The sequence below is a fragment of the Meriones unguiculatus genome, chromosome 18, assembly GCF_030254825.1.
Source record: "Meriones unguiculatus strain TT.TT164.6M chromosome 18, Bangor_MerUng_6.1, whole genome shotgun sequence".
Lineage (NCBI taxonomy): Eukaryota > Metazoa > Chordata > Mammalia > Rodentia > Muridae > Meriones > Meriones unguiculatus.
Window position 1 is genome coordinate 10887485 of NC_083365.1, and position 23486 is coordinate 10910970.

The following is a 23486-nucleotide window of genomic DNA, read 5'->3' on the forward strand; positions in this document are numbered from 1 at the left end:
GAACTGATGTGTTGTTGTCTGAGTGCGACTTGTCATCTCCGTGACAGAATATATGTGCTTCTGTGTCAGAGACTGCGGTTACATAAGACCTGAAGACTCGCTCTTCTTGGCTTTTTTCCTCTTTTGTTAAGGTATCATTTACATCTAGTGACTCACTCTTTCAATGCACAGCTCTACAGCCTTGGTGCATCACACAGTTACATAATTACCAATACAAAGAGTATACAAAAGTTTCATCACCTCACAAAAAAAAACTTCCCCTCCGTCCCTTTGTAACCAACCCACACCCCAGAGATCACAGAGACCACATGGTGACATGCAGCAAGATGCCTTTAGGGTCCAAGCTCTCTCACTTAGAAGGTACGTTGGAGAGTCACCAAGGCTGATATGCCCGTTGAGAGCTCCCGCCCATCCTTGGTAGTGCTGAGGATGATGGGCAAGTGTTCTGCCACCGAGCGGCATCCCCGGCCAGTTAACATCCTTTGATTGTGAAGTGGCGTTCAGATATCCAGAAGCACAGGATTTACCCCCTCACAGCTGAGGAACGTTTAGATTGTTTCTTTTTTTCAGAAGAGTGTGAATGAAATTACTAGATACTTAGGTATGGATTATGTGAGGATAGCAAAGGGCTTGTTGTTGCTGCTGCTGGCGTTCGTGGTTTTGGGACTGGGGAGTGGGTCTCATTTACTCCGGGCTGGTCTGGAATTTACTGGGCAGCTGAGCCCAGCTTTGATCTTTGAGCCCCCTGCAGCCACACTCAAAGGGCCAGGACTACGGCTGTGCGCACTCACGGTGCGTTTCTGTTTCACTGGATGAATCCTAGAAGTTGATCTGATAGTTGTTATGTGAAAATATAAATTATTTTTCAAGCATTCATTAATAGCCTTAATATCATAAGGTCAGCTTTTATGTAGTAAATTTCAAAATATTTGGGCAATGGCTCATGTCAAGAAATACATTTTATGACATAACCCAGCTTCACACGCAATCACATATATAACTAACCACAGTAGACATTCCATCAAATAACATGTACAATAAATTCTAATATTGTCCCGTGATACATTATTTTTAAATTCTAGACAATGTCATTAAAACTGTAAAGCTCCAGCTAGGCGAATATTCTTTTGTTAATTAAAATTATGCTGTGACAATTCCACGCACGTAGATAATGCTTTCTGTTCACTCTCACCTGCCTGTGTCCTGCCCTGTCAACCCCTTTTTTCCTCATTGTTCTCTTAATTTCTAATCCTAAAGTGGCAAGTGACACGGAGCAGCCAGGGATGTCCGTGTCGTCTTTCTATATCTCTACCAGTGAATTAGCTATTAAAACCTTTATTCACTTTTTGAGTGGAATGACTTGTTATGATTGAATTTTGATAATTCTTTTTCACATCTCAGAGTTTTTAAATGGATGTGCCATGAAAGGAGTCTATCATTTAGTTCCTTTAGGCCATATCTTTCTCACTTTGGTTTCTATCACAGATTTCAAAATAGTCTTTCTGATAACAACAAATGTTCTGGCCTTTAAAGTCCTTTAATCTCAATTGCTTCATTTTGTTCTGCAGAACTCCTGAAAGTTGGTAAAGTAACAAATCTATAAGGGAGATGGGGGAGAGGAGTGTGTTCAGCATGAAGAGACCAATGAGGGACAGAGACAGCTGGGGCTCTTCCCACATACCCCCTGGCACCTCATCTCCATTTGGGCTCATTTTACTTTTGGTGAAGTTCTTCAGGAGGAAACACTTGTATGACTTTATTTCACCTTTCTTCAAAGATGTCTTAGCAAGGTATGAAATGCTGGCAACTTTTCTCCACCGAAACACCATACTCACTGTCTTCGTATTCCACTGCTATCCAGTTAAAATGTCTCCATCTCCCCAACTAATTGCTCTGAAGAGTTGATCAAATAAACATGTATAATCCCAGCACTCAGGGAGACAGAGGCCAGCTGGATCTCTGTGAGTTCAAGGCCAACCTGGTCTACAAAGTTAGTCCAGGACATCCAAAGGCTACACAAAGAAACCCTGGTTAAAAAAAAAAAGAAAGAAAAGAAAAGGAAAAAAAATTCAAAAAAGAAAATAGGACCAATGAGCTATCTTAGCAGGTAAGGGCCCTTGCTGGGAAGCCTGAAGCTTGACCTCCAGGACTCTCAGAGGAGAGACCAGACTTCCCTAAGCTATGACACACATTCACACACATATACAAAAACTTTATAAATGTAATTTTTAAAGAATTGATAAAATACATAAAACAAAACTGACAGCAAAAAAACAAATTCACAATTTCTCTAAGAATAAAATTTTAACAAATGTCTTAACAATTGAGAAAGTAGAGCAAGCATATTTAAAGAATGTAGGTTATTTAAACAATTCAGTTAGTATGCTTGAACTGAAAGATGTATGTAGGATTTTGTAGCCATGAAAAGAAAAAAAAAATCACTCTTCTTGAATGCCTACATGATATTTATAAAACTAACCACATCATGACCACATAATTAACCACATTAATTGACCAGAGAGCAATTTGCAGCCAGTAGCAAGGAATAGGCACCAAAAATGGTCTCTTGGTAGAAAACAATGTTAGGGCTGGAGAGACAGCTCAGTAGTTAAGGGCGCTGGCTGGACTTGCAGATGAGCCAGGTTTCATTCCCAGCACCCCCATGGCCACTCTCAAAATCTGGACCTCCAGTTTCACGGGATCTGATGTCCTTTTCCGGCCTCCGTGGGTACTGAATACATGTGGTCTACAAACATACATGCTGGCATATCATTCATACACATGAAATGATTTTTTAAATTTAAAAAGAAATTATACAAAAAAAATAACCTTTTTAGTCTAATGCATTAATGCATACCTTTACCTCAGTGTTTATGAGGCAGAAGTATGTGGGTCTCTGTAAACTCCAGGCCTGCCAGGGATAAAATGAGATCCTGTCTCTGAAAAGCCTCAGAAAGGTAACTTAAAATGTTTTTCTTATTTATTTTAATGTGTCTCTAAATCGGTTACGGACTAAAGAAAAATCTACATAATCATAAATTCCTACAAATATGAAGCTAACAAAAATACTATCAGGACTGAGAGATAGCTGGGTAGTTAAGAATGCTTACTGTGTTTGCAGAGGACCAGGGTCCAGTTCCCAGCACCCACATAGCAGCTCACAACCCACACAGAGGAGAGGCCTGTCATGGCTATTCTTCGTTGTCAGTTTGACTACATCTAATCCGGATCTTTGAGGTAGGAAATGCCCTTTAATCCAAATCATTTGAGCTGGGAAAAGACTTGCCTTTAATCCAGATCTTGAGGTAGGAAGACATGCCTTAAACCCAGGTCTTTAATCCATATCTAATCTGTGCCACGCCTTCTGCTAGAAGACTGTACGAAGACATGGGAGAAAGAAGCTTTTGTCCTCTGAATGCTTGCTCTTGCCTTGCCAGCAAGCCCATTTCTTCACTGTCATTAGAGCACCCTTCTCTGGGATTCCAGCATACACATCCAGCCTGCGGACTGAGCAATTGCTGGATTCTTGGAGCTTCCATTCATAGCCAACCATTCTTGGCTGGACCACAGCCTTTAAGTCACTCTAATTCATCCCCTTTATCTAAACGTAAATAGAGATAAGCATTATGTACGTATATAAAGAGAGAGATTCATTCTGTAAGTTCTGTTACTCTAGAGAACCCCGACTAATACAAGGCCATTTGATCTTGTGTGTGCTGGCAGCCACAGTATAGACAAAGTCACAACCCAGCAATGACAATTCCTGGGCTACACCTGCATTCATTCTTAACCAACAAGTGGCAGCAGTGGGTTGCACAGGGCACAGACTGTGCAGGTGGCACAGTGGGTGGGACAGGGCACAGACTGTACAGGTGGCACAGTGGGTGGCACAGGGCACAGACTGTGCAGGCGGAAGCAGTGGGCTGTACAGGGCACACACTGTACAGAGGAGGTGGGAGAACGGGACGTGGAGAGCACTGCCTATTCCTTGTACCTGAAGCTTCATGATCTTGGCTTAGTCCGGACGAGTGCCCTGAAGCACCAGAATGGCCTCAGGTGTGAGTGTGTTGCACTGCTATATCCTTATTTGGTTTTTGAATCATCATGGGAGTGGCAGGTAGGAGCATAACCTTCCAGGTAAGATGGCAGCTTCAACTGGCAACTCTCCCGAGCAGAGGCATCCGAAATTCCAACAGTCAGCACTCACGGCAGTTGAAAGATGGGCCACTTTATTACACATGACATGGCCAGGGCACCAGCAGCAGCTATGATAGCCAATAGTACTTTTAATTAATTTATTGTTTTCTATTTTATGTTGTAACAGGACTCCAGGACTTAGTAGGCCCCAGACCTTAGCACAACTGACTTCATGGCAGAACTACCATTCAGGCTGTCAAACTCAGCACGTAGACAGCACCACCTCCCAAAACCAAAACAAAGACCCAATTCATCAGAGCCTATCTTTCTATGAAAGTCTCCAAATGTACTAACCTTGCTTTCTGGCTTCCGTAGTTCTGCTCTAGATAACCGCTCTTGTTAACTGAAGTATGTCAACCCAGGACATGGTTTTTGTGCTTAAAAGCTCACCCTGAGAAAGGCTCAGAGCTACACTGGGATCCCCAACACCCAGTAAGATCACAGGCCAGCTAATGAAGACTTTTTATTGGGTCAAACTCACGTCTGAGCACTTCTTTGGTGGGTACCCCACACTGGTGTGTGTGTTTGCTTGCCTGAAAGTGCGTACGCAATGTGCATGCAGTGCCCAAGGAGGCCAGGGGCAGTGTGGAAGCCCCTGGAGCCGGATTCACAAACTCCCAATCATTACACTTTGTTGTTTAGTTTTTGTTTTTCAAGACAGGGTTTCTCTGTGCTCCATTGGCTGGACTCACTGTGTAGACCAGGCTGGCCTCGGACTCACAGATCTACCTGCCTCTGCCTCCCAGAGTGCTGGGATTTACAGGCAGGTGCCACCACACCCAAATTCTCTCTCTCTCTCTCTCTTTCTCTCTCTGAGCACTCTGGGGAGTGAGCCATGAAGGCAGAGAAAGGGGGCAGGGCTGGAGAAAAAGGGGCCACCCAAAACAGACAGACAGAGGGGAGGCGGACAGAAGGAAACTGGAAGAATACAGAGAGAGAATGTGTGCTGGGAGTGGCCCCATCCTTATATGGGGCACACACCTGGGGGCAGTGGCAGGTGATGCTGTGAGACATTGCTAGGTCCCCAAGGTTAGGCTAGTGGGATCACCCATAAACTAACAGACTGTTAGACCAGCCTGATAAAGATAATTACTCAATTGAGACAGTTTTTTTCAAGTGCTTCTAGGCTGTGTCAAGTTGACCGAGTCTAACTAGGACACTCTCCCTCAGTGCAGTTGCTTAAGAGAGATCTTCACTGTGAAGCCTGACAGCCTCTCTGAGTTCTACTCAAAAAGCATAACTTCTATTTACCAGGCAAGAAACTAAGCATTTAAAGAAAGGAGAGGAGGATTCTGCAACTAAGTAGCTGAAATACTTAATTTTCGGATGCTATAGACAGAGCTCTGAAATCTCTTTCCCAAAATTAGGCACAAGCTTATCTTAAAACAAAAGGACACGGCCACTCTGTGAGCATGTGGCTAATGGGTTTAACAAGAGGCTGCGGTCATAAAAATATTAAGAGACTTCTTAATCCAAGAAGCCTGGAAAGGCAGACTTTAACTGTTCAGTCACCTGGTGCCTTTGGAAAGAACAGGTAGTACCCAAAGTATTAAGGGCTTACCTATCTTCCTTTCTATAACCTTTCTCTGATAACCCAAGAGGAAAAACTAAGCCACTGGCTTTGGCTTAACATACCACAAAGAACAGACATAGTCTTAAAAGTTTTATACAGAGCTCCCTCTCAGTAATGATTTCACCTTCAGTGCAGAGACTTGACTGTGATTCAGAAAAACCTTGCAGAAAGGGGGGAGGGAAGAAAGGGGAGGGGAGAAGGGAGGGAATGGAAGGGACAAAAATGATTGGTTCTCATTCTCATTTTCAGGCTCTTCTTGTCCAGAAAGTCTGCTATCAGCCATTGCATAGTCCTTAGCTCGCCTACTTTTGCTGATACAGATGGTCCCTGCATCATTAATGCCTTAACCAGATATATAAGTTCCCACTTAGGAGGTATTAAACTAATAGTAATTAAGTCCCAATATGAACGGGCACCCATGTACCACAGAGTCAAGAATTTGACTCAGGATAGAACTCAAGGAGAAGATGTGATAGCTAATGTTATGTTGATGGCAAACTTTATGTTTAAAAGTTTAAAGTGTCTGTGCTTAAGAGAACTAACTATAAAGCAAAATTAGACTTCCAAATCTTAAGGGCTGTTAAGGGTTAATCTACTGTTGTTTCTGCTTCTATAAACAAGCTTGAGAACAGAATGTAACTTTGTGTTCTTTGCCTTTATTAACCTCTTCCTGGGGTGGCTGGGTGCTACATTCAGGATCTGAGTCCTGGGTGCTGCTCTGGTTCTAGTACATGAATAAATGCCTCTCCTTTGTTAAAACGTATTCATGGTCAGATTGGTATGTTTCTAAATGACCCCAGACCCATAACATTTGAGCACTCTTCTGGATTTGAGTGGTCAGTCATGTCCACCATCTTTTTCTGACCATCCTTGGGGTCCTGGAAGCTCCTGGCATACTGGGAGCTGAGAAATCAGGTATTTCTAAAGTTCAGAGGGAACCCCGGGTAGGGTCTCAATACCCAGATCATGAGGAGAGAGGCATCAGAAAACCTCCCGCGGTCTAAGTAAGTATCCTGTTCATAGCACACATTTGTGGAACTCGGAAAACTGGATACAGTGTTAATTTCAAAGTGAGAGGGACCACTGGGACGACACTGGACCTTGTTGGAAAAACAGAGATAGAGACCAGCTGCTGGGTGTGTGAATGAGGTGGCCACCAAATGTTTGTTTTTGCCTGGTCCCCCTGACTCTGAATGTTCTGTCCTTTTCAGTTACTATTTGACGGATCTGTGTGTTCTAGTATGTCCATGGTTTGCTGCAGATGTGGGAGCCAGGAGCTAGAGTAAGCAAGTGAGGGAAAGAGTGAAGGAGCAGGCCAGCCCACACTCTTCTCTGCCTGGTACATCTTGTCTATCATCAAGGCTCAAAACTTTTTTTTTTTTATCTCTAAGAATTCTCTGTTCTCAGCTTACTCTGGTTCGTCCCCCTAGTCATTGGATTCAGTTTTACAGAGATTCGGGTGTTTTTTTTAGATACAGCTAATATTAAAATGCTGTTTTATGCTGTTCTACTTCAACAAAAAGCTGACTCTGGAGTTGGGTTATGGCTCCCCCTCCTCTAGACCCAAGCATGCTTGTTTTCTCTAAAATCTCTATTCCATGTCAGGCAGGCCATCTGACTATGGGACAAAGAAAGGAGGGCAGAACAAGACGAAAGGATAGGCTATTCCCAATGGAAATGATGTTACTCATCTCATGCTCTTTTGGTTTTAGTTTAACTCAAAAACTCTTGTTAAACTGTGAATCTTTTCTCAAGACCTTTAAGAACCTTATGTAAATGTTTTGTACCTCAAGATTTGTTAAGTTTATTTTGTATGGTTAAAGATCCATAAAGTCTATAACAAAAAAAATTAACTTAAAACTTACAGCAAAAGTAGTAGAAAATCTATACATAAGTATTAACCTTAATTTACTACAGAATACTGCATGTGTACCTAGAACTCAACTACTAAAATAAATAAATAAATAAATAAATAAATAAATAAATAGAAGTTTCTAAATAACAGTGCATCTCCAGGATATTTTGGATTAGAATAAATAGTTGTGCGGTGATTCTTAGTAATGAGAATAATAACAACAGTTGAGGGGGAAATCATAAAAATAACATAGGTGCACACCTTTAATCCCAGCACTTGGAAGGCAGAGGCAGGGGGTGTACCTGGACTTTTACAACTTTGTGGGTTCTTCTTTCTTCCACTCTTCTCCACCCTTTTCCACCTTTTCAACCCCCTAACACTAAATAGGAGAGAAAAGAGAATAGAGAGGAAAGGAAAGAGATCTCTGAATAAAGTCAGGGGTCAAAGGAGCGACTTGATCCATAGACTACTTTCTGCTGGTTAGGGGCGGCTCTGCGGCCAGTTTCATCTTTGCCATCAGGGTATCTAATTTCTTCTTGTTGTTTCTTTTTGGCCTGCAGAACTACTAAACAAATGACAACCAACAGCAACCAACCCACCCCCACGAACCTCTTGGAGCACTTATATACCCTCTGAAAAGTCACCGGGATTCTAATCACCACACAATGGCAGAAACTATCAATAGCTGGCAAAATCGTATCAGAGCCAGAACACGAGGAAAATCACAGCTGGCTGCTGCAAAGCAGTCCCAAATCTCCACACCTGGGATTAAAACAAAAACACATTGTTGTAATAGTGTTTGTTTGTTTTGTTTTGTTTTTCCAGACAGAGTTTCTCTGTGTAGCCTAGGCTATCCTGGACTCACTTTGTAGACCAGGTTGACCTCGAACTCACAGAGATCCGCCTGCCTCTGCCTCCCTGGGGGCTGGGGTTGCCACACCCAGTAATTACTGTATTTTTTTTTTTTGAAGACACCAAAATTCCAGAAATCTCAGTACAGGTGCATCTCTAAGTTTGAGGCTAGCATGGTCTACATTGTAAGTTGCAGGACAACCAGGGCTATACAGATAAATTCTGTCTTAAAAAATAAAAACAAACAAACAAAAGATTACAAGCTAGGATTTAATAACAGCATATGTTTGATAACTAAGATATTAAAGCTGTACTTACATGCGTTAATATGAAAGGGAAAAATACAAATAGAAAGATGTATACATGGAGAGTACAGGCAGTTCTGTCTTTTACTTTTGTAATGTTCTTTGATGTAATGACTGAGCAACCAAAAATATTTTTAAGAAATAACACTAAAGGAGTCTATGATGATTAAAAATGTAATAATGTTTATTACAATTAAGGCAACAGAAATGAGGCTTTGTTTACTGTGTTCAGTGACTCTTTGTACTTTTTAAAAATATGGCTAAATAACAGGCCTTTAGATATCAGTTTTATCTCAGAATAATATCATGGATTAAACCAAAATGCTTGTCCTTGAATATTCCCAAAATTCACTGAGTCTGCAAGTGTCAGTGATTTGATATATGTAAAGATTCCTTTAGTTATTTTGCCAATTCTAGGGCTATGGCCAGGTACATACCTGAGCTAATAGAACACCAAACTCAGGTCCCAGAGGACTAGGCCTGAAATTTTCAATTAAAAGGGACAAGACAGAAAATGCTGCAAGAAGCAGTACCAAGTAGGAACGCTTCAGTAAGAAAGCTGTCTTTAAAAAAAAAAAAAATCAGCCCATGTCACCTCTCAGCTTAGGGCTGCCTGCCTTGGGCAAGGTTTTGATGCCAACCTGAGAGTCACTATCTGGGACCAGCATCCCAAGTTGGGTCTTCTGACAAAAATATGAGTTTAAAAAGACCAACAAGGTTGTTTGATGTCATGAGACAAGATCTGACCAGAGTTTTGGACAGACTAAGATGGCAGAGATCTGTATTACTCTAGATAAAGAATAAGAGATGTTTGAGAAACAGGGTAAACTGGGATAAAAGGGGATTTTAAAAAATTAAAAATATTTGGAAGGAGATGAGATGCTAAAGAGTTAGGGCCACAGCCATGAGCACCACAAACTGAAATATCCCTGTCTTGTGATACAGCAAGACAATGACCTAAGCAGCTTGGCAAAGAGCCTATAGAAGGTCTCTCCTTACCTAAGGTTAGTCAGGCCAACAGAAAGTGACTTGAAAATGTGCATCTGGCCTCTTTCTCTGTGCTAACTTTGTTAAGTTTTAGCTATTTAGATAACAGAAGCATACAAGAAACTGTGATATTCCATAATAATGTACTATAAAAGAATCAAAAAGCTGAGTGATGGTGGCCCAGGTCTTTAATTCCAGCACTCAGGAGGCAGAGGCAGGTGGATCTGCATGGTCTACAGAGTGAGTTCCAAGACAGCCAGGACCACACAGAGAAACCTGCCTCAAAATAATGATAATAATGTAAAAGGATCCAAAAATAAGATTCTCAGTCTCTCCATGGGCTGCATTTATAATTAGAAGTTTTGTTTTGAGACTAAAGGAGCTTCAATTCAAGAATTACAATTTTAATGCTATAATTATGACATGAAAGTTAATAGTCACTGTATAAATTATCAAATTCTTTCACATGCTCAGAACTATGCTTGTAGTCATGCTAAGGACAAATGTAATTCATTGACAGGGATAAGCTTTATTTAACCTTCTGTATCTGTTTTTAAGGTTAGGCCTAAAACAAGTAACTAAAATCAATTAAAGTTCATTAATTTATTTTATTATTTTATTTTTGAGACAGGGTGTCTCTGAGTAGCCTTGGCTGTCCTGGACTCGCTTTGTAGACCAGGCTGGCCTCAAACTCACAAGACAGCTGCCTGCCTCTGCCTCCCTGAGTACTGGGATTACAGGTGTGTATCACTGTGCCTGGCCCAAGTAAAGTTTATTTAAAGTCAGATAGACTTAATAGATGTCTGTCAAAAGCTCCTCAGAGATCTGATGGATATGGCATTTAAAGTATTTAATGAAGAAGGCTTCCTGAGATAGACTAAAAAAAAAAAAAAGCCATTTCCTAGTGATAGCTCTCAGGTCTCCTCCAGAATAAAAAATGCCTCCACCTAGATTGCAGTAAGGCTAGCCACTGGGTAACACTGCCTCATACCTCGCCTGCTGCCAGGACCTTCCGAGACGTGGACAAAAAGGGCACTGGAAAATTGACTCCCTCTCTTTGCCTCCCCAAGGAGGCCAGTCTGTCAAGTTCCTCAACCATAGGAAAGTCTCTCAGATCTTTTAGGTCTGGTAGCCGAAGGCTGCCTGGTGTAACAGCCAGACACTGAGATTGCCAAGGAGGAGCTTAGGGTGGCTGGTGGCTGGCAAGTCTCTGTCATTCTATTGTTATGGACGTCATTTGGTTTATATTTCCTGTTCAAATCGGCCTTCTCAGATCTCTGGTGCTCTTAACAGCTAACTGTAGCTCTGTCAGTTTAGCAGCAGGGGCCCAGTCAATGCATTTCATACGGGAAAATCAGGCCTCATCTTTTTCTAAAGCTATTATTAGGTCTCCTAGTGATAAAGGCAAACCTACAAAACCAGTTTCAGTGTCACTTTTTTACTATTCCTTTATTTAAAAACTCTCTTTGCAATGATCAGTAATCAACCACCCTGTCCTGTGGTAAATTATTGCAGGAAAAAGGGGGGACTAGAGAGATGGCTCAGTGGGTAAGAGCACTGTTTGCTCTTCCAGAGGTCCTGAGTTCAATTCCCAGCAACTACATGGTGCCTCACAACCATCTATACTGGGATTTGATGCCCTTTTCCGGCATGGAAGTGTGCATGTAGATAGGGCACTCATATACATAAATAAATACATCTTTAAATAATTTAAAAAACAAAAAGGTCTGAGGTTTATGTAAGTTGTAAGAGTCTGAGAAAATAAAAAATAAGAAAAAGACTTAAAAATGATATATGGTGTTAAGACTTCAAAGGTTCAGAGTTTTAACATATTAATCAATGGAGTTCTGATACACTGTTAATCTGGCTCTGACTACTCAAATTTTTAAATTTCTTTTGGCTGTTTTCTAAGTGCTACAAACATCTCTGTAATATACACACATATTATACATATCACATGTTATAGATGTGTGTCGTGTCTGTGTATCCCCATCCCTCTGAACAGAGGAAAATGTGTTAATACTTTTAACCTAAAATATTTTTCTTTTGGTCCTCAAGCTTTTACTGTGATTCAAAGGTAAAGGTCTACAGCTTTTCCTATGTATCTGAAACTTTTATCTCTCTTTTTTAAACTTTAAATTTATGCAGCCTTCATGGAGTTGCAACAGGCATCTACCTACCACTGGTCCAATGGACTCCAGTAAGTAGTCCTGTCCATCAACAACCTAAGCTTCCCCACCTACTCCTAATTCCTCAAGGAAAGAGTTCTAAATGTAAGATTCTCCTTTAAGTTCCTAGTCGGTATCTGTCTCAGCAGGTTTCTGCTCGGCTGACAGACACTATCCAGGAATCCGCTGCAAACTGTTCCACAGGGCTACAAGCTCCAGACTTTCTGAGGGCTGAGGTAAATCAGTCCAGCCAACATGACTGCGCCCTGTCCCTCAGCCAGGTCAACAAACCAGGAGCTTCTGATAAACCTCATCCATACCCCTGCCTGAACTTCTAACCTTTGGCCTTAGACCAGCAGTCTTAGCCTTCAGAGGCCCTGACCACAACATCCCAATTTCAGTTGAGAAGCAATTACAGAAGTGAATATATTGCCCCTTATCCTCAACAAAAAGCTGGAGTGTTAGATAAACAAACAAACAAACAAACACGGAACGCTGCTGAAAGGGAACATACCTCATCACCTGAGTACCCCGCTGATGTCAAGGTATCGTGCATCTGCACCTGGACATGTCACTCCTTCAGGGACAACACCACCACTACAGAAAAATGGGTCATCACCAAGGCCCAAGAAGATCCACTGAAGAGAAGACTGATGTGCGTTATAGACTAATGTTCTGTCTGACTATGTTCCTTTCTGATTACTCACGGGATGTATGCCCAGGGCCCCCCTTAAACAGCAAACACAAATTTGCCATAAATGTCTCATGGCTTTGGCCACCACTTCATCAGACAGGTGGCTATTTCTTCCTTCACTTCTTGGTTGAAACTGTTTGCTTTGCATCTGATGACACTTTGTACCTTTTCTTGCCTATGTGGCAGATGTCTCAACCCCTGAAATTCAGTATCTTAGTATCCCTGTTTCCCCAAAAAGTATAGAGCTGTGAGACAGAGCAAAATAAGACTTCCAAATGTTAAGGAGTGTAAAGGGTTAATTTTCTATTCTTGTTTTTTACTTCTGTAAACATTGAGGAAAGGACCTTCTGTTGCTTGAAAACAGAATGTAACTTTGTATTTTTTTGCCTTTTATAAATCCCTGACTGGGATGGCTGGGCACTGCACTTTGGGAATCCAGAGCGTAGGGTAAAAAGTCTGAGCTCACTTCCAGGATTTGAAAAACCACCAATCCCTGGGCTCACCCCAAGCTTAGGACTTAAAATCCCCACCCTGGAAACTCCACCAAGAAACCATGTACAAGCCTGTCTCAAGCCTATTTCCTTGCTGCTTCCTGCCCACGCAGAGACATCGATTCTCTCGCGTCTCTCCCAATAAAGACCTGGTGTGAGGTTTGTTGTGCAGTTTGACTTTGTGATTCCTGTCTGTCAGGCTACTTCTACCTTCAGAGCTGCAAAACTTCCATCTGGGAAACCTTTCCCCTCAGAGATTCACTACTGTCCCATGTGTAGACCTACGGCCCGTACATGAAGAAAATCCTCTTCGTTAAAATTTATTCATGGGCAGGCTGGCAGGTCTCTAAATGATCCCAGGACCCACAACAGTCCCCGTATCCCTGTTTCTTCACAGACTTACCTGCTGCATCTTGGATGCTGTTGTGTGACAAAACTTTTTCTGGGGAGACAAATATCTCCCAGTTGGAGAACCATGTCAGACCAAAGTACGGATACTGCCAAAGTCCAATTTGGTGCGCCACTGACCTTTTTTGAGGTTCCTTACAGGATTATAAGTGAGGAGTAACTTACGAACAGGAGCAGAAATGACTCAGAGACAGCTGTATCACCAAAGCCTGCTCCAGCATGGGGGACAGGTCAGAGCTGGGAACCTGGAGCACACTGCACAGCCTGCAGGAAACTCAGCTGGTTGGAGAGGGTCTTTTCCAGGTGCCTCCTCAGGTAGTCTAGCCGGTTTCTGCGGCTGGTCTGGTTTGGTCTGGTCTCAGAATCTTCTGTGCAGTTCAGCCTTTTCTTTGTCTGAGAGGGACTCTCAAAGGAGGGTCTTAGAGAATTTGGTTAGTTTCAGGGACTTCCTGAAGCTATTTTGAGTTGTGTATCCTCCTGCTTAAGGAGCTTCCCCGAGGACAGAACAGCTCAAGCTCAGAGGAAACTCATACAACAGAAGGTATGCCTTTGCAGGGCCAATACCAACCTTGAGTGGGTGGAAAAAAATGTTGGCTTCCTCTACTTAGGGATTTGAATTTGTAGCTTAATTAGATTGTGTGTTTTGTAGCTGGTTTCTTCTGAGGACAGTCTCCCTCGTTTCATAAGCTTTTAAAAAAATTTTTTTTTATTTTAGATATGGTCTCTCTTAGTAGTCCTGGCTGTCCTGGAACTTACTTTGTGGACCACACTGGCCTTTGAACTCACAGATCCATCTGTTCTGCCTCTGCCTCCTGACTGTTGGAATTAAAGGCATGGACCACCATAGTTAATAATCTTTATTTTTAATGGAAGATAACTTTCTGGTCAACTCTTCTCACAATGTAGTGACAGGCACAAGTCCAGCTGGAAAAAAAGCCTCTGACCTACTAATTCAATTGACCTCTAAGCTGGCTTGGCTCCTTTTCCTAGGCATACTGGTGGCTATTATTCTATTACTTCTCTTTGCCTTGTGTGTCTTAGTTTCTTTTTCTGTTGCAATCGCAAAATACCCCGACAAAAGCAACTTAAGGGAGAAAGGGTTTCTTCTAGCTCATATTCCCACGTTACAGTCCATTACGGCAGGGAAGTCACAGTAAGCAGGAGGACTTTAAGATAACTGATGATATCACATCCAGACTCAAGAACAGCAAACAATGAATGCATTCATGCCAGGACTCAGCTTTTGTCACTCATGTACAGCCCAGGATCCTCTGCCTAGGAAACGGTGGCACCCGCAGTGAGTGGGTCCACCCTCCTCAATTAATGTAATCAAGATAATCTCCCGTGGACATGCCCACAGACTGACCTAATCTAGATAATCCTTTATTGAGACTCACTTCCAGGGTAACAGTCAAAACTGCCTTCACAGTGCTCAACGTCATATCTCATCTTTCTCTTCTATGTTGGAATACCCCGCATCTTATCTGGCCGCCACAGATTAAAGTTAGACATCAACAACAGTAGACACAACAGGAAACTTACAAACTCGTCGAAACTGAACAACTCACTCTTGAATGAAAAAAGGGTCAAGACAGAAATTAAGGAAATCTAAAACTTTTTAGAATTGAACAAAAATGAATGCACAACCTCCCCAAGCCTATGGGGCACCCAAAAGAAATAGACAGCAAGAAATAATCAAACTTAAGACTAAAATTAATAAAGCAAACATAAAAAAATACAAAGACTCAATAAAACAAAAAGTTGAATCTTAGAAAATCAATATGATTGGTAAACTTTAAGGCAAATTAATAAATTTAGAGACAAAAAGGAAAACATCACAGTAGACATTGAAGAAATCCAGAGAATCATAAGGATTTTTTTCTTAAATCTGTGCTCTACCAAATTGGAAAATCTAAAATATATTTTATTTAAATTTGCCACATAGATAAATATAAAAATCAGATGAGCAGCTTAAACAAATCCATAACCCCTAGTGAAATAGAATCATTAATTAAAAGTCTCCCAATCAAAAACAAAACAGAGCCAGATGGATTCAGTGCAGAATTCGACCAGACCATCAAAGATGAATTAATGCCAATAATCCTCAAATTATTCTACAAAATAAAAAACAGAAGGAACATTGCCTGGTTCTTTTTACAAAGCCACAGTTACTCTGCTACTCAAACAACACAAAGACCCAACAAAGAAAGGAAATTACAAACCATCTTCCCTTATGAACATAAATATAAAAACTGTCAAAAATTACTTGCAAACTGAATCCAAGAGCACATCAAAAAAGAATATCTAACATGATCAAGTTGGCTTCATCTCAGAGAGGCAGGAATGGTTCAATATATGTAAGTTAGTAAATGTAATCCACCATATAAACAGGCTAAAAGACAAAAACCATATACTTTCATGATAAAAGTCCTGGAGAGAATACGGATACAAGGAGCATACCTCAAAATAATGGAGGCACTTTATAGCAAGCCCATAGCCAGCACCAACTTAAATGGAGAGAAACTCAAAGCATTTCCACTAACATCAGTAACAAGACAAGGCTGTCCATTTTCTCTTCCACACCATTCAAAATAATACTTAAAGTCTTAGCTAGAGCACTAAAACAACTGAAGGAGATCAAGAAGAAACAAACAGGAAGAGAAGAATTCAAAGTATCTTTTACTTAGAGATGATAGGATTGTATACATAAGTGACCATAAAAGTCCCACCATGAAACTCCTACAGCTGATAAAGACTTTCAGCATCAGGATACAAAGTATCAGGATACAAAACTAACAAATCCATAGCCTTGGAGCTAGGGGGGATGGCTCAGTGGGTATGAGCCCTGGCTGCCTTTCCACAGGACCCAGATTCAGTTCCCAGCATCCACATGGTGGATCACAACCATCCATACCTCTAGTTCTTGGAAATTAAACATCCTCTTCTGACCTCCACGGTCACTGTACACATGTGATGCACAAACAAATGTACAGGCAAAACACTCACACATTTTTAAAGTAGCCTTCCTTTATACAAGTAACAATCGGACAGAGAAAGAAAGCAGGACGACAATACCTTTCAAAATAGTCTCAAAAAAAAAAAAAAAAAGACTTGGGGTTACTCGAATAAAGCAAATGAAAGACTTGTATGATAAAAACATGGAAGAAGATACCAGAAAACGGAAAGAACTCCCATGCTTATGGGCCAGTAGGATGAATATTGTGAAAATAGTTGTCTTGGTCACTGCTCTATTGCTATGAAAAGACACCGTGACCACAACAACTTCTATAAATGAAAGCATTTAATTAGGGGCTTTCTCATAGCTGAACAGGGTCAGTCCACTGTCATCACAGCAGGGAGCATGGTGTCATGCAGGCAGGCATGGTCCTGGAGTTGAGAGCTTCACATACTGATCCCACAGACAGCAAAGTAAAAAATGACCCAGAAGCCACTGGGTCAGGGTGGCTTTGGGGTCACTGATTTTCCAGCAACCTAATTCCCCTTCACAACAACAATAGAAAAGGGTGCTGTTGCTCTAAGAAAATAAATGATAATAACCTGTTGGCCCCTTCGTTTTGTTTACATATTTTATTTGGGTTATTATATCTATCACTCTTATCCACCCCAGTCCCTTCCAACCCCCAACGCTAGGTAGGTGAGAAAGAGGGTGAAAGGGGAAACAGGATTTAGACTACTTCCTGCTGATTATGGTTGTTGGGTTCCTTGGGACAAGTCCAATCTTTGCTGTCAGGATATCTTCAATTCCTTCTTCTTGTCAAACTGCAACAACAGCAATCAGTACCATTAGGAGAAAGTAGCAGCCTTCTTCTTTTTCAGACTGCCCTCGTGCCTCTCTGGCCTCTGACATTTATATTTCTGAGAGTCCCCAGAATTCCAAATGCAAATTATCTGCACCTGGTAGAATCACACCCTCACCAGAGCACAAGGCAAATCATAATCATCTGCTCTGAAACAGCCTCTTTTCCCATACATAGGATTAAAACAAAAAAAAAATATTCACATAACTGGGTTAAAAATAAAATTCTCACAAAGTTTGCCACTTTTAGTCCAAGAGTGGTCTCTTCTCTAACATTAATAAACTATATACAATCAGGGCAATTATAATATATAAAAACTATCAAGTAAGAATTATATTTACAAGGCTCAGTCCTTTTGTATTTGGCAAGCTTGAAGAAAACATTGCATTATCTGTCCTATCTTGGTGAGTCCAAAGTTCTGTACCTAAATCACTTTCTTATCTTAAGTTGGATTTATCAACCTAAAAACATCTTTTTGGACCCTAAAACATTTTCTTAGATCCTAAATAACTTAAGCTTTTATGTTTTTAATCTTAATAAGGAAAACTCTAAGACTATAACTATTTAGTGTTCAACCCTATCAGAAACCTGGGGAGGATAAATATTACTTGGAAAGAAAACAAAAAACAAACAAACAAAACAGAAAGTGCAGAACAAGCAGTTTCCAAAACTATAGAAATGACAAAGACTGCTGGCTGCCTAGACAGTCACTCAGGATTCCTCTGTAAAGCTGGAGCATCATCTTCAGCCTTCAAGCTGCAAATATCTGACAGACTTATCTGTGAAGCAGGAATTTTGAAGGACTGGCCTACCTTGTCTCTGCAAAGTTGAGCAGTCGACTTCCCAGTATCCTGCTTGTCCACAGTCTAGGCAAAGTGCTGTCAGCAATCGAGGTAAGGGCAGTTTTTTGCCCAGTGGCCAGCTTTGCCATTTTTGAAGCAAAATCAAAGTTGAGGCTCCTCAGTGCCTATCATCCTCTTTGAAGCCTACTGGGGGTGCGGCCAGGAGCAATTGTGTCTCTCTATCAGAAAAGTCTTTTATTATTAAAACATCTTAAATTCCATATTCTGTAGATCTCTGAAGTGTTTGAAGACCACCTATCTAGTTATAGTATATGGGAATAGACAAACACTGCTTGTTACTAGCTTTTCACTATTTACTTATGTTTGAAAACAGATTCAGGAGGCTAAGTAAAGCTTACTTCTGTAACTAATGAAACTACTTCCTAGAATGACTACAAGTTTGATTCTTTATAGGTTATTAACTACTAACTTGCATCCTTAATTATCCTGAACAGTTTGAGATAGTAGCTTTCAAAGACTAGAACTTTACATGTTAAATGAGTTGCATATGTACTATACATTAAGCAAGAGTAGATCAAAGTGACCTTAAATGTCTGTTGGTATACATAATACATACCAGTGTAAAATTATTTGAGACTTGTTGCTCTTAGTCTAAAAGGAGATACAATAATCCACCATTTATACTATCATCCTACATCACCCCCTTTTATCTTCCTAACTTTTCAAGAAGATATAATAATCTATCCACTTTGTCCTTATATTCCTATTGTCCCTGAAGGCCAAGGACTATAAACACCAGTGGTTATTTTGTCAGTAATACTTAGTTGCATTTTTCAGCCTGCTTGTTAGAGACATTATCAATGAGACAAACATTTTTTGGATCATTAGTTTTTGTTTTGTTTTTTTGTTTGTTTGTTTTTCCTATATCTTGGTAATTCTTGGCTGCTCTTGTCTGAATCAGCTCATACTTTTTGCTGCTGAGCCTGAAGCTAGAGCTCCCAAAGCTACTTCCTGACAGCAAAAAATAACTTTGGATGTCCCTCCTGGACCTGCATTTATTAGTTCAATGATGCTCTTTACCACATCACTTGCAAACACCAGGAAGCGCAGGCATTCTTACCAAGAACACATTGCCACCAGAAATGGCTTGTGCTTTAGGCTAATAAAATAAATCCTAGTCTCTGGGTGGTGATTTGGATATATAGCTGGTTTAGGAATAACCACTGTTTAACTGAAAGATAAATCAATATTAAATATTAATAATCATCAACAAAAATGACAGTGGCAGCAGCCACAATAAGCTCTTTGCTGACATCCTGAAACACAGCATCCTTTCCTTCATTCCCTGCTGTCTCCTCTAAGGTATTAGAAACCAGATTTCCCATTATGTCTAGCTCCACGTTGGGAGCCACTTGTTGGTGTATTCTGCCTTTTCTAAAAGCTATTTTATTTGGGTTCTTATATCTACGATCCTTCTCCACCCCAGTCCCTTCCACCCCCCCAATACTAGGTAACCAAGAAAAGAAGTTAGAGGGGAAAGGGAACTTAGACCTCTTTAAACTACTTCCTGCTGATTAGGGCCGTTGGATTCTTTGCGATTAGTCCAATCTTCATTGTCAGGATATATCCAACCTCTTCTCATCAAACCACAAAACAAAAGGAACCAGTAACAGCAGGTGGGAGCAGAAACTTTCTTCTCCAGAGTGTCTCTGTCCCTCTCTGGGCTCTGGCATTTATACTCTCTCAAGAGTCTCCAGACTTCTAAAGGTAAATTATCTGCAGCTGGCAAAAATCACACCCCACAGCAGAGCACAAAGCAAACCATAATCACCTGCTGTGAAGCAGCCTTTTATATTACACCTGGGGTTAAAACAAAAACATTCATATAACACACTTGGTTTTTTTTTAGGAACCAAAATTCTTAGTACAAAAACCTCCAATTTTCCTGGGGGGGGGGGGTGGTATGCACTTTGAATTCCAGCATTCAAGAGTCAGAGGCAGCAGACCAAACTCTGTGAGCTAAAGGCCAATTTGGCCTACATATAGAGTTCCAGGTCAGCGAGGGCTATCTAGTAAGCCCCTGGCATGGGCTTTTGACAACACAGAGTCCATCTCCAGCGACAAACATTCCTCCAACAAGGCCACACCTCCTAATTCTTCTAATCCTTTTCAAATGGTGTCACTCCTTGATATCTAAGCATTCAAATATATGAGCCTATGGGGACCATTAATATCCAAGACATCAGAGTGATCACCTGACAAAATTAATCTACAGATTCAACACAGCGCCCATCAAAAAAAAAAAACTAAGAAAAAGCTTCACAGAAACTAAGAGAGCAATTTTCAGCTTTCTGTGGAAACACAAAAAGGCTAGAATAATTAAAACAATTCTGGGTGGGTTTTTTTTTTTTTTTGAGACAAGGTTTCTCTGTGTGACCTGGCTGTTCTGGAACTCACTCTGTAAACCAGGCTGGCATCAAACACAAAGATCTGCCTGCTTCTACCTTCTGAATGCTAGGATTAAAGTTGTGTGCCACCATTCCCATCTACTAAAACAATTCTAAATAACAAAAGAACTGCTTGAGATGGTAATAAAAACAGCATGGTACTGGCACAAAACAGACATGTCAATCAATGGAATTGAATTAAAGAACCAAAAATAAATCCACACACATATTGACATCTGATTTTTGACAAAGAATCCAAAAATACACACTGGAAAAAAGACATAATCTTCAACATATGGTGCTGGTCAAACTAGAACTCAAATAGATCCATATTTATCACTCTGCATAAAACTCAACTCTAAATGGATCAAAGACCTCAAAATAAGAGGTAGTGGTGTGTTGTTATAAACAAAAATGAAAATCCCAACCATTCTATTTTACCAATAAAGACTCAGGAGCCAAATGCTCAGGTGAAAACCAGCTAGCTCAGAGGGGCAGAGAAAGCACCCAGCTGACCTTCCTTCTCAACTCAGGTCCATAGGAAAACAAAACAAAACAAACAAAACCAGAAAGGCTCATTAGCTCAATAAGGCCTAAGGCTTGCTAGCTGAAAACCCAAAAAGCCAGAGAGCTGAGGCGCTAAAGGCTAAGCTAAAGCCAGAGTTTAAGCTAAAAAGCCTTTTCTGCTTCTCTACACCGTCTTAAATACCCCTCAACACAAAGTCCTTCCTATTCTTTAATCCCTGTCAGCTGGCTTCTTGTTCCTCCTCTTGATCTAGGATTAACTTTATTAAATCCAGTGTACAAAAAGCACTTGGATTAAAGTTGTGTGTTAGGAGTGGCTGAAACACACACACACACACACACACACGACATCAAGAAAACAAATAACCCAATAAAAATCAAGGTAGAGAACTAAATACACGGTTCTCCAAGAATAAAATACAAATTGCTGAGAGACAAAGAAATGTTCAACATCTTTAGTTATCAGAGAAATTTAAATTAAGACTTTGAGATTTCATCCTACACCCGTCAGAATGGCCAGGATCAATAAAACAAGTGACAGCTCATTCTGGTGAGGATGTGGAGTAAGGGGAACGCTCATCCAGCGCTGGTAAGAATGCAAACTTGTACAACTACTACAGAAACCATTTGGCAGTTTCTCAGGAAGCTTGGAAAAGATCTTCCTCAGGAGCCAGCTACACCGCTCTTGGTCATTATAACCAAAGACTAAAGCCTACTACGGAGATACTTGTTCTTCCGTGTTCAATGATGCTTTCTCTAATCATAAACAGAAACTGGAAACAGCCTCGTTGTCCATTAACAGATGAATGGATAAAGAAAATGTGGCACATTTATACAATGGGCTATTGTTAAGCTGTCAAAAAGAAAAGGGGGAGCAAGCCAGGCATAGCGGCACATGGCTGAAATCCCCAAACTTGGGAGGCAGAGGCAGGTAGATCTCTGTGAGTTCAAGGCCAGACTGATCTACCTAATGAGTTCCAGAACATCCAGAGCTATAAAATGAGACCCTGTCTCAAGCAAAAAAAAAAAAAAAAAAAAAAAAAAAAACTCTGAAATCAGGAAAATAATTGGAGCTATTAAAAAAAAATCATACTGACCCAAAAGACAAATATCATATGTGTTCTCTTATGTGTTCACTTTACATCCTAATTGTAGCCCCCTCACTCATCTCCTCCTGGTCCCACCTTCCATCCCTCTTCTTCCCATCTCCTCCCCCTAGTCCCCAGAAAGGGGAGTCCTCATCCCTTACTAACTGACCCCAGACTATCAAGTCTCTTCAGGACTGCCTGCATCCTCTTTGTAGCTGGCAAGGCCACCTCACCTGAGGGAAGTGATCTAAGAGCAGGCAACAGAGTTGATATCAGAGACAGCCCCTGGTCCCTTTGCTAGGTGACATACATGGAGACTGAGCTGCCTCTGGATGTCAGCTTTTAAGCCTTTGATAAGCATGCTACTATCTGTCTAACCACAGAGGTTAGGTAAAGAATAAGGAGCAGTGTGGGAGGGAAGAAACTCCTAAGGTAGGAAAATAGAATATACAGTTACGGAGATACATGGAGAGACTAGACAGAGACTGAACTAAATGGAGATCTAGAGGGAAGAGAAGGGTAAAGAAGAGAATACAGGGAGAATGACTGATACTAAGGGCCATTTGAGGGATCGTATGGAAAGCTACTACAGTAGATGCTTATATATGTATATCTATATCTATGAAAAATATGTATATACACTAACATATAATATATAACATATAATATATAATATGCAATGTGTAATATGTAATATGTAACATATAATATGTAATATGTAATATGTAATATATACAATATAATATAATATATAATATATGATATATGATATACAATATAATATACAATATAATATATAATATAAAATACAATATACAATATAATATATAATGTATAATATATGATAGATGATAGATGATATATACATATGTATATATACACACATATATAATATATACATATATGTGTATATATATATATAATATATACATATATACATATATGTGTGTATATATACATATATAGATGAAAAAATCGAAATGGAGTCACCAAATGGGGAGGAGGGGCATCTCCGACTAGACCTCTCTCACTTCCAAGTGAACCCTCCAGTATCAATATTTAATTGAGTCATTGGCTAAAGGGACCCATGGAAACCCAAAAGAGCTCGAGCCAATGCCAAGTCCATTGGTTGCTCTCCACAAACTAATGGTAAGACCTATTGCTGAAGAGAACACCTACATAACTCACTGAACACAGAGAAAGCAAACCGGTGCCTACCTAGAGTCTCTACCACAGCTGACAAGTCTTCACGTTACAGGAACATATGTATTCCGT